The 10,000-nt window shown below is 37.1% G+C and overlaps 1 long non-coding RNA gene across 1 annotated transcript in view; it reads left to right on the forward strand.

Annotated features, from left to right (window-relative positions):
• Nucleotides 1-9,208: 9,208 nt before the first annotated feature.
• The window catches only part of LOC137622507 (uncharacterized), a 10,614-nt gene continuing 9,822 nt past the window's right edge, over nucleotides 9,209-10,000 (forward strand). The window contains exon 1 of the long non-coding RNA XR_011040455.1: nucleotides 9,209-9,712. This is a non-coding gene — a long non-coding RNA (uncharacterized lncRNA). The remainder of the gene's footprint in view (nucleotides 9,713-10,000) is intronic.

The following is a 10,000-nucleotide window of genomic DNA, read 5'->3' on the forward strand; positions in this document are numbered from 1 at the left end:
AATAGTAATAATAATAATAATAATAATAATCAAAAGCTATGAAGCGTAAATGCTTTAACATTTCATCCAAACACGCCACGACCCCAGAGAATGAAACTTGGACGTGAAACGGGACGCCGAAACGAAACTGAAACGGCAAACAAACCGAAGCCATTATTCCCTCCACTTGGCCGGATTCCAGAGATTGAATGAATCTTGGATTTATGACCGAGAGAATCGAAGCTTGCGAGCCAAGAAAATTAGATTAAATGACACCAATTGCTCTGTCTCGCGTTTCATAGAGAAATATTATAATTCTTCGGGTGACGTCTGTTGTGGAAAACAGCGTGTGAATTTTAGATTTTGAATAGATGAATGTCAATTATCATATTTCAATGTTCATCCAGTTTTTTTGGTTCTTACTCTCCCCCCCCCCACACACACACACACACAGAGCTGACTTTCAATTTTTTTTTTTTTTTTTTTTTTTTGCTAATATACTTTTAAGGCTGTGGCCTTATTGGTAACGTCCCCGCCTGATGATCGCCAGACTGGGGTTTGTGCCCTGCTCAAACTCGTTAGTTCCTTTAGTATCTGCAACCTTACTATCCTTGTGAGCTAAGGATGGGGGTTTTGGGGAGCCTATGGATCCACTTGCTGAGTCATCAGCAGCCATTACTTGACCCTCCCTGGTCCTAGCTCGGATGGAGAGGGGGCTTGGGCGCTGATCATAATGCTGTATGGTCAGTCTCAGAGTATTGTTCTGTTTGCTAGGGCACTGTCACTGTACCTTGGCTCTGCCATTCATGGGCGGCAAACAGGAAATGATAGAAATAGTTTCCGGTTATTAAGTAGAAATCCAGCATACAGGTAGTAGGTTGGTCAGGGCATCAGACACCCGTTGAGATACTACCAGTAGATAGTTATCAGTTCCTTTGACTAGCCAGGAAGCACTACAGTATATCCCTCACTATAGGTACGGCTCATTTCGTTTAAAATAATCAAGAAAATCAACTATGATGGAAAGTGAGAAGATAGCCATTTTGAAGATGAATGATTGTCCTTTAACGACGATGTTCTTTGTCTGTGCAAAGACATTGCAGTAATTTTAGCCTTCTGGAAGCTTTGTAAACGTTATAGTAGATGTATGAGAAAAGATCATTCAGTGATTTTAGCCTTCTGGAAGCTTTGTAAACGTTATAGTGGCTGTATGAGAAAAGGTCATTCAGTGATTTTAGCCTTCTGGAAGTGTTGTAAACAGTATTGATGCTGTCTGAGCTAAGACCTGATATTGATTTCAGCCTGCTGGAAATCGGGCAAATGCGTGGATTTTGTTGAATTAAAAAAAAGAAAAAAAAATGCAAGATGAACTGTTAAGAAAGGCAAGAAAAAGAACAACAGCCTTTTTGAAGATGGACCGTCCTTTGATGTACTTACAAAAGATCTGGGTTAAGTTGGGATAATCAACTGTGAAGGGAAGTAAAAAAAAAAAAGACGGGTACATATTACACACATACAGTATAGATCTGTATACTGTATATGTGAGGGTTGTGTTTTGAATGAACACACATACATAATATATATATACATACATACATGCATACATATATATATATATATATATATATATATATATATATATATATATATATATATATATGTATATAAATAAATGAGAGAGAGAGAGAGAGAGAGAGAGAGAGAGAGGAGAGAGAGAGAGAGAGAGAGAGAGAGAGAGAGAGAGTTTGATATTCCGAACGGAAAGAATTCTTGTCAAAATTAGAAATCATAACTGAGCATCACTCAAAAAAAAAAAAATCGCTGAAAGTAATTGAAAAGACTGACATGCTGATGAGAATAAACATTTGAAGAAACATGCCATTGCACACGGTTACATCATTGCCAAGACATATGTTTAACAGAAATATATGTATATATATATATATATATATATATATATATATATTATTATATATATATATATATATATATATATATATATATATATATATATATATATATATATATATATATATATATGTATATATAGAACTAAGAAGTTTGTCCGGAGAAATGTTGTGTTCGATTTATTATAAACGTAAAGTAACATGCCTAAATACCGCATATACAGTATATGCTATATATATATATATATATATATATATATATATATATATATATATATATATATATATATATATATATATATATGTATATATATATATATATATATTCCTGTATAGAGGGGGGTTTGTATAGAGGGGGATTTGTTGATGTACTCGAAAATGAGCTGGAAATATATAGTATACAAATAGCTGCCCTGCAAGAGATAAGATGGCTGGAAGTTGGGAAGTGTGAAACGCATAAGGGGGTCATATACTATAGTGGCAGAGAAGATGGGAGACATGAGGAGGGAGTTGGGTTTTATATTAGTAAAAATATAAGCACTGCAGTTGTGGAGTTTGAGGGTATAAGCAGCAGAATAGCAAGAATAAGGATGACTGCTAAGTGGTTTAAAATCACAGTAATAACATTACATGCCCCTACAGAAGACAGTGAAGAAGATACTAAAGATCAATGGTATGATGAAGTTCAGGAGGTTTTAAACAAGGTACCGGGACACGATATGCTAATAATATTGGGAGATATGAATGCTAAAGTAGGTAAAGAAGTAGCAGCTTTTGCAGGAACTATAGGCACACATAGCTTGCATGAAAGTAGTAATGACAACGGGATTAGACTAGCAACGCTAGCCACAGCATACAATTTAGTAGTAGGAGGCACTCTGTTCCCACACAAAGAAAAGCATAAGGGCACTTGGCTTTCACCTGATGGAAATACAACCAACCAAATTGATCACATTTTAGTCAAAAGGAAATTTAGATCAGCGCTGATGGATGTGAGAGCATACAGGGGAGCAGATTGTGATTCAGATCATTACATGGTGACAGCAAAAATACGTATAAAACTAACAACAAAGAAAAAGAATGGAGGGCAAACATCTAAGATAGCTACTGAGAAACTGAAGGAAGGGGAAACAAGATTACAATATCAGGTTGAGGTAGAGAACAGATTTGCAGCTTTGGAGGTGGATGATGATGTGAGTTGGGACCAAGTAAAGCCTATAGTGCTGGAAGCAGCAGAGAGAACTGTTGGTAGGGTGGGACGACGAAGGGGAGGACGATGGTTTGATGAGGAATGCAGAGAGGCCGCCCAAAGAAGAAGAGAAACAAGATTAAAATGGATAGAGAATAGAGGAAATGCAGAGAGGAGAAGGATATATACAGAGGCAAGAAATGAGGCATGCAGCACTAACAGAAGGAAGAAAAGAATGCTGATCAATAGAGAGCTGGGAGAGATTGAGAGCAATAGCAGACTGGGAAATGTGAGGGCCGAGTTCCATGGAATAAATAAAATCAGGAAGGGATACCAGGCCAGACAAGGAATGGTGCGCAGTAGAAATGGCGATCTTTTAGTAGAGAGTGGGGAAATTGAGGAGAGATGGGTAGAACATTTTAGAACTTTGCTAAATAGAACAGCACCACCTGAACAACCTGCGGAGAATGAAGAAATTTTATTAGGAGAAGATGAAGAGGATCCAACCATAGAGGAAATTCTGGAAATAATAAAACACTTAAAGAATAATAAGTCTGCTGGCCGTGACGAAATTAGTGCAGAACTACTGAAATATGGAGGAAGACAGCTACAAGAAGCAATGGCAAATATTGTGATTGGAATTTGGAGAAGGGAAGAAATGCCTGAGGAGTGGGAGGAGGGACTGTTTGTGCCAATTCACAAGAAAGGTGATAGAACTGAATGTGGAAATTATAGAGGCATTTGTCTCTTAACTGTTGGATATAAGATTGTAGCTAAACTATTATATAATAGACTGAAGAGACATAGTGAGACCATATTAGGAGATTACCAAGCAGGGTTTAGAGCGTCTAGATCAACCATAGACCAAATATTTATTGTAAGGCAGATCCTGGAGAAGTACTGGGAATATGATAAAGAGTCCTGGCATGCCTTTATAGATTTTAAACAGGCATATGACAGTATCCAACGAGAGGCGTTATGGAGAATACTTAGAGAGTTCAGAATACCAGAGAAACTTATACGCCTAATAAAAATGTGTTATAGAAATATGAGAGGCAGAGTACGGATTGGAGGGGAAGTAACAGATCCCTTTGAAGTTGATAGTGGTTTAAAGCAAGGATGTGCACTGTCTACGATTCTTTTTAACCTAGTGCTGGAATGGGTCATGAGACAAACACCACAGGGTAATGGAGTACACCTTGGGGGTACTATGTGTGATAGATTAGCTTATGCTGATGATATTGACTTTTTTGGTGAAAGTATCCAAGAAATTTATAGAAAAATAAGAATTTTTAGAGAAGTTGCAAATCGAGTTGGCCTGGAAATAAATGAGTCTAAAACCAAAATCTTGAAAGTTTCAAGGCAAGAGAGGATACTGGGTAACATCAGGTGTGGAACCATGGAGTTGGAAGCTGTTGAGAGTTTCAAATACCTTGGCTCAACAGTTACAGTTGAAAATAGAGTAGAGGAAGAGGTCAAATTAAGAATAGCAGCGGCAGCCAGATGTGGTTGGGCTTTAGCCAAAGTTCTCAACAGCAATATCTTATCAAGGAGAACAAAGGTGAACACCTATACAACTATTATTAGACCCGTGTTAACGTATGGCTGTGAAACCTGGAGGCTGACAAGGGATCTGGAACGAAGGTTGGAAGTGTTTGAAAACGGAATCTTGAGAAGGATATGTGGACCGGTCTTTGATGTGGAGATGGGGCAATGGAGAAGAAGGCATAACAATGAACTGAGAGAAATGACAGAAGTACCCCTGATAACAAGCACAATTATGGCACAGAGACTGAGGTGGGCAGGACATGTGGCCAGGACCGATGAGGATAGACTGATAAGCCAGATTACTAGAGGACAACCAGAGGGCAGACGACCTCCAGGAAGACCCCGTATGAGATGGTCTGATAATATAAAAAGGGACATGACAAAGCTTGGAGTGGATGATCCGGGGGATTGGTGGGATTTTGCGCAGGACCGTGGTCGTTGGAAGCTTCTTGTAGCGGCGGCAAAGAGCCATGGAGGCCCGCAGCCAGTGGAGTGAGTGAAGTGATATATTCCTCTATATATATGTGTGTGTGTGTGTGTGTGTGTGTGTGTGTGTGTGTGTCACTATACAGTGTGTGGTTGCATAAAAGTGAATATTTTATATACTGAATGATAATGAAAAAAAAAATTAATTCTAGAATCTGTTGGGACCAATTCTTCGCTCATTAAATGTTATATAAAAAGTACTGAAATGCGAGAAATACCATAAGAATGAATTAAAACATTCTCGAGACTAATCCATTGTTTAGATGTGATCTGGTCAAAATGAATGACAAAATTAACTCGCATTATTAATTACTTATTACAAACACGGGACTTTACCCTAAGGTTACCCATATGCATGGTGAGGTGTGATAGGAAATAAGAAGCCTGGTGTAGACTTCTAGACTCCCACCAACCAACGACCATGATGAAGAGAGGTTAAAGAAAGGAGTGCATGATTCGAACGCGGGATGAGGAAACACTTTGAAAGCTCTAAAAAATTGTACTGTGACGCCAGGGTCTTGACCATTCATTATGCGTGGTTGTGCATAGTATGTAGGAGGGGTTGACGTGTTGTTAATGATCTCCAGCGTATGTGTATGAAATACCTGGGTTCGGAACTTTTTTTTTTTTTATTTCACCGAAGAGTTTACTCACGGTTCAGTTAGTGTCTTGTATTTGTATTTTCTTTGTGAGTCTGGCATATATATATATATATATATATATATATATATATATATATATATATATATATATGTATGTATATATATATATATACAGGTATATATATATATATATCATTATCATCATCATCATCATCTCCTACGCCTATTGACGCAAAGGGCCTCGGTTAGATTTCCCCAGTCGTCTCTCTCTTGAGCTTTTAACCCAATACTTCTCGAGTCATCATCTCCCACTTCACGCTGCATAATTCTCAGCCTTGTAGGCCTGGGTCTTCCAACTCCCCAAGAGAGATTAGTTCACCAAGCGTATGGGGGAAGTGGAGTAGTCATACCTTTATGAGAGAGGGTACCCTGAAAGATACACTCGGAAACAACAGTATTGGGGTGGGAGGGCCGAATTTATGTGCGTGCGTGTGTGTGCACATATCTGTCTAAATATTTAACCGTAATTTTTGCCGGTGGGGTTACGGTAGGCCAGTGTAAGTCGAAACATTAAATCTCTCTCTCTCTCTCTCTCTCTCTCTCTCTCTCTCTCTCTCTCTCTCTCTCTGTATATCTATCTACATATTAATCCGTTATTTTTGACAGCTGGTGTAGATGAGTGTTAGTCGAAACATTAAATCTCTCTCTCTCTCTCTCTCTCTCTCTCTCTCTCTCTCTCTCTCTCTCTGTGTATATGTGCCTATCTATCTAAATATTAATCCGTTATTTTTTATGGATGGGTTAGGCCAGTGTAAGTAGAAACATTAAATCTCTCTCTCTCTCTCTCTCTCTCTCTCTCTCTCTCTCTCTCTCTCTCTCTCTCTCTCTCTCAATGCACGTATGTTAGCCCTTGTCTAGACGCCATAGAATTTTATCCCACCCTGACAATTCATCTCTACGTGGATTTCCACGGAGTCATTCCTTCATTGTTACGATCGCATTTTACATTTTACCCACCTCCGGTAAAGCCTTGATTTTTCCATTCACTCATCAAAGTTCTGTTTGCTTTGGGTCCGAAGCCGAGAAAATGATTACACAGTCAGGTCAGACAACCAGTTAAAACTGTCTCTCTGAGTAAAAGAGAATACATTCCAACGTTTAAAAAAACTGTCGGGTTGGTTTTTTGCTCACTCAATTATTTGCTTCTTCTCATTAGCGAGTTGTGTTATGTTAATGGAGAATTATTGCCTTAATTAGACCAATGTTTAAACGACGATTCTCTTTTTTTTATGGGATTTGCTGGTTTGGTTTGTGGAGGGATCATATGTTTGGTCTCAAGTGTATATATATATATATATATATATATATATATATATACATACAGTACATATGTATATATATATGTGTGTGTGTGTACATATATATGTATGTATATATATATATATATATATATATATATATATATATATAGAGAGAGAGAGAGAGAGAGAGAGAGAGAGAGAGAGAGAGAGAGAGAGAGAGAGAGAGAGAGAGATCAGCTATACATACATAAATTGATATGTATACTGTATATATATATATATATATATATATATGTGTGTGTGTGTGTGTGTACGTATGTATTTCTGTATGTATCATCTCCATCATCAACAACCGTTACTAGTCACTGCAAAACTAAAGCCTCAGACCTGTCCTTCTCCTCGCGTCTGTTTATGGTCTTTTTGTGTCAGTCCACGTCCGCAAATTTTCTTAGTTCGTCAATCTATCGCCTTTTCTTCCTTCTCCCGCTTCCTTTGCAGTCTCTAGGGACCCATTCTGTTGATTCTTAATTTCCACTTATTATTTGTCATGAGATGATGAGTGGTAGATGGAGATGGTTTGGGCATGCTCTCCGCACTCCCCAAAGAGAGATTAGTTCACCAAACGTTCAGCTGGGCTCTACAAGGCACTAGAAGACTTGGAAGACCCAAGTCTACATGGTTGAGGACTATGAAGCGTGAAGTAGGAAATGAAGAATGGAGAATTATTGAATTATAAACCCAAGATAGAGACGACTGGCGAAATCTAACCGTGGCCCTTTGCGTCAATAAGCGTAGGAAGAGATGATGATAATCTATCATTCTTATTATATGTTCTGCCCATGTCTATTATTTTGTTCTTACATGTTAGATTACTTTCTAATATCGTTTGCTTTCATATTCATGTTTCTCTTTTTCTGTCTCTTAGTGTTATTCACATCATTATTCTTTCCATATCTCTTTAAGTTGTAACTAACATATGTTCTAAGGCTTTAGTAAGGCTCCTTAAGTTAATACTGGTAGGACCATCTGATTAAACACTTTTCTTCTAAGAGATAGTGACATTTTACCCTTACAGGTAGTAGGTTGGCCAGGACACCAACCACCCATTAAGATACTACCGCTAGATAGTTATTGGGTCCTTTGACTGGTCAGACAGTACTACATTGGATCCCTCTCTTGTGACAGCTAATTTTTCATTTGCTTACACATACACCGAATAGTCTAGCTCTAGCCTATTCTTTCCACACTGAGATTAGCAAACAATTCTTCTTCACATAAGGGGTTAACTAAGGCACTGTAATTGGTTACTTACCTCTTGGTAAGGGTATAAGAGACTCTTAAGCTATGGTAAGCAGCTCTTCTAGGAGGACACTCCAAAATCAAACCATTGTTCTCTAGTCGTGGTTAGTGCCATAGCCTCTGTACCAGAGCCTTCCAGTGTCTTGGGTTACAGTTCTCTTGCTTGAGGGTACACTTAGACACCCTGTACGGTCTTACTTTTTTTATGTGAAAAATCTAATTTAATATCGGTACTGTTCTTAAAATATTTTATTTTGATTGTTCATTACTTCTCTCGTAGTTTATTTATTTTCGTGTTTCCTTTCCTCACTGGCCTATTTTTCCCTGTTGGAGCCCATGGACTTATAGCATCTTGCTTTTCTATCTATGGTTGTGGCTTAGATTGTAATAATAATAATAATAATAATGATAATAATAATAATAATAATGTTTACTAAAAGCTCTCCATCCCATGCTTATCCTTATGAGGAAATACTGTCCATCCTAAATATGTATATTCATTAGCAATCTTTATATATGTGTGTGCGTGTGTTTACCGGTGTGTATATATATATATAATATATATATATATATATATATATAATATATATATATATATGCCTATACATATACTGTATATATATATATATATATATATATATATATATATATATATATATATATATATATATATATATATATATGTGCGTGTGTATATATGTATGTACGATGTAAGTATGTATTTACATATACATTTTACGATATATATTTGTGGATATGTAAGAGATGGTGGGAGGGCTAGGGAGTGACTAAACTTGGGTCTTTACATCAAGGCCAATGACGTCATACAAGTGAGAGAATTCCTAGAGACCACCAGTAACTGACGGATGTTCAGTCCATGTGTAGATACGGTACATATTGAATTACCCACACAGTCTCTGGCTCTCTGCTACGATGATGGGCGCTGTATACAAAAACTAGGAAATTCCTAAAATTACGCTTCATAAACAATGAACCTCGTGAGGTTAGCGAGGAATTTGGATTTTGTGCACTTGTGTTTGTTTATTAGTAGATGATGCAGTGAAATATATATATTGATTTAACGACAAATTTTTAAAACGGAGGCATTACTCTTTTTACCCGGTGTTGTTTGAACTGTGATAACAAGTGCTCACACCTAGACCCATTAGTCTATCGCCATTTTCCGGCTTGGGTTTATTGGTGTTTTCCTAAACTAAAAATATATTTTAGTAAATTACTGATATGAATAACTTCTAATCGTTTATATAAATCAACTAAACATTATGGTACAGTTAAAGTGATAGTTTTACTCTGCTTTGATTCGTGTGGAAAATTGGATTAAGATGCAGATTAACTGGATAACAATTCGGGTGATCCTATATTTTCTGGCTGTTCACGTAGGTACGATGTAATATATTCTGTTATAGCAGGTGTATTAAGCTTTAAGCTTAAATTTTCCCATAACCCTTAATTTAGGTTTTCCCTCTTCTAGTTTGTCCATGATTTTTATAATGAATAAAATTTCTGGTTACATAAAATTTCCTGTTAGATATAATTAAGTAATGACAGTTAGTACTATACTCTATTTTTTTTAATGAGGCGCATTTGCACTGACTTGCATTGGTGCCCTTTTAACTCAGGAAAAGTTTCCTGATCGCTGATTGGTTTGAGTCATCTTTTCCAACCAAT

Source organism: Palaemon carinicauda, chromosome 2, assembly GCF_036898095.1.
Source record: "Palaemon carinicauda isolate YSFRI2023 chromosome 2, ASM3689809v2, whole genome shotgun sequence".
Lineage (NCBI taxonomy): Eukaryota > Metazoa > Arthropoda > Malacostraca > Decapoda > Palaemonidae > Palaemon > Palaemon carinicauda.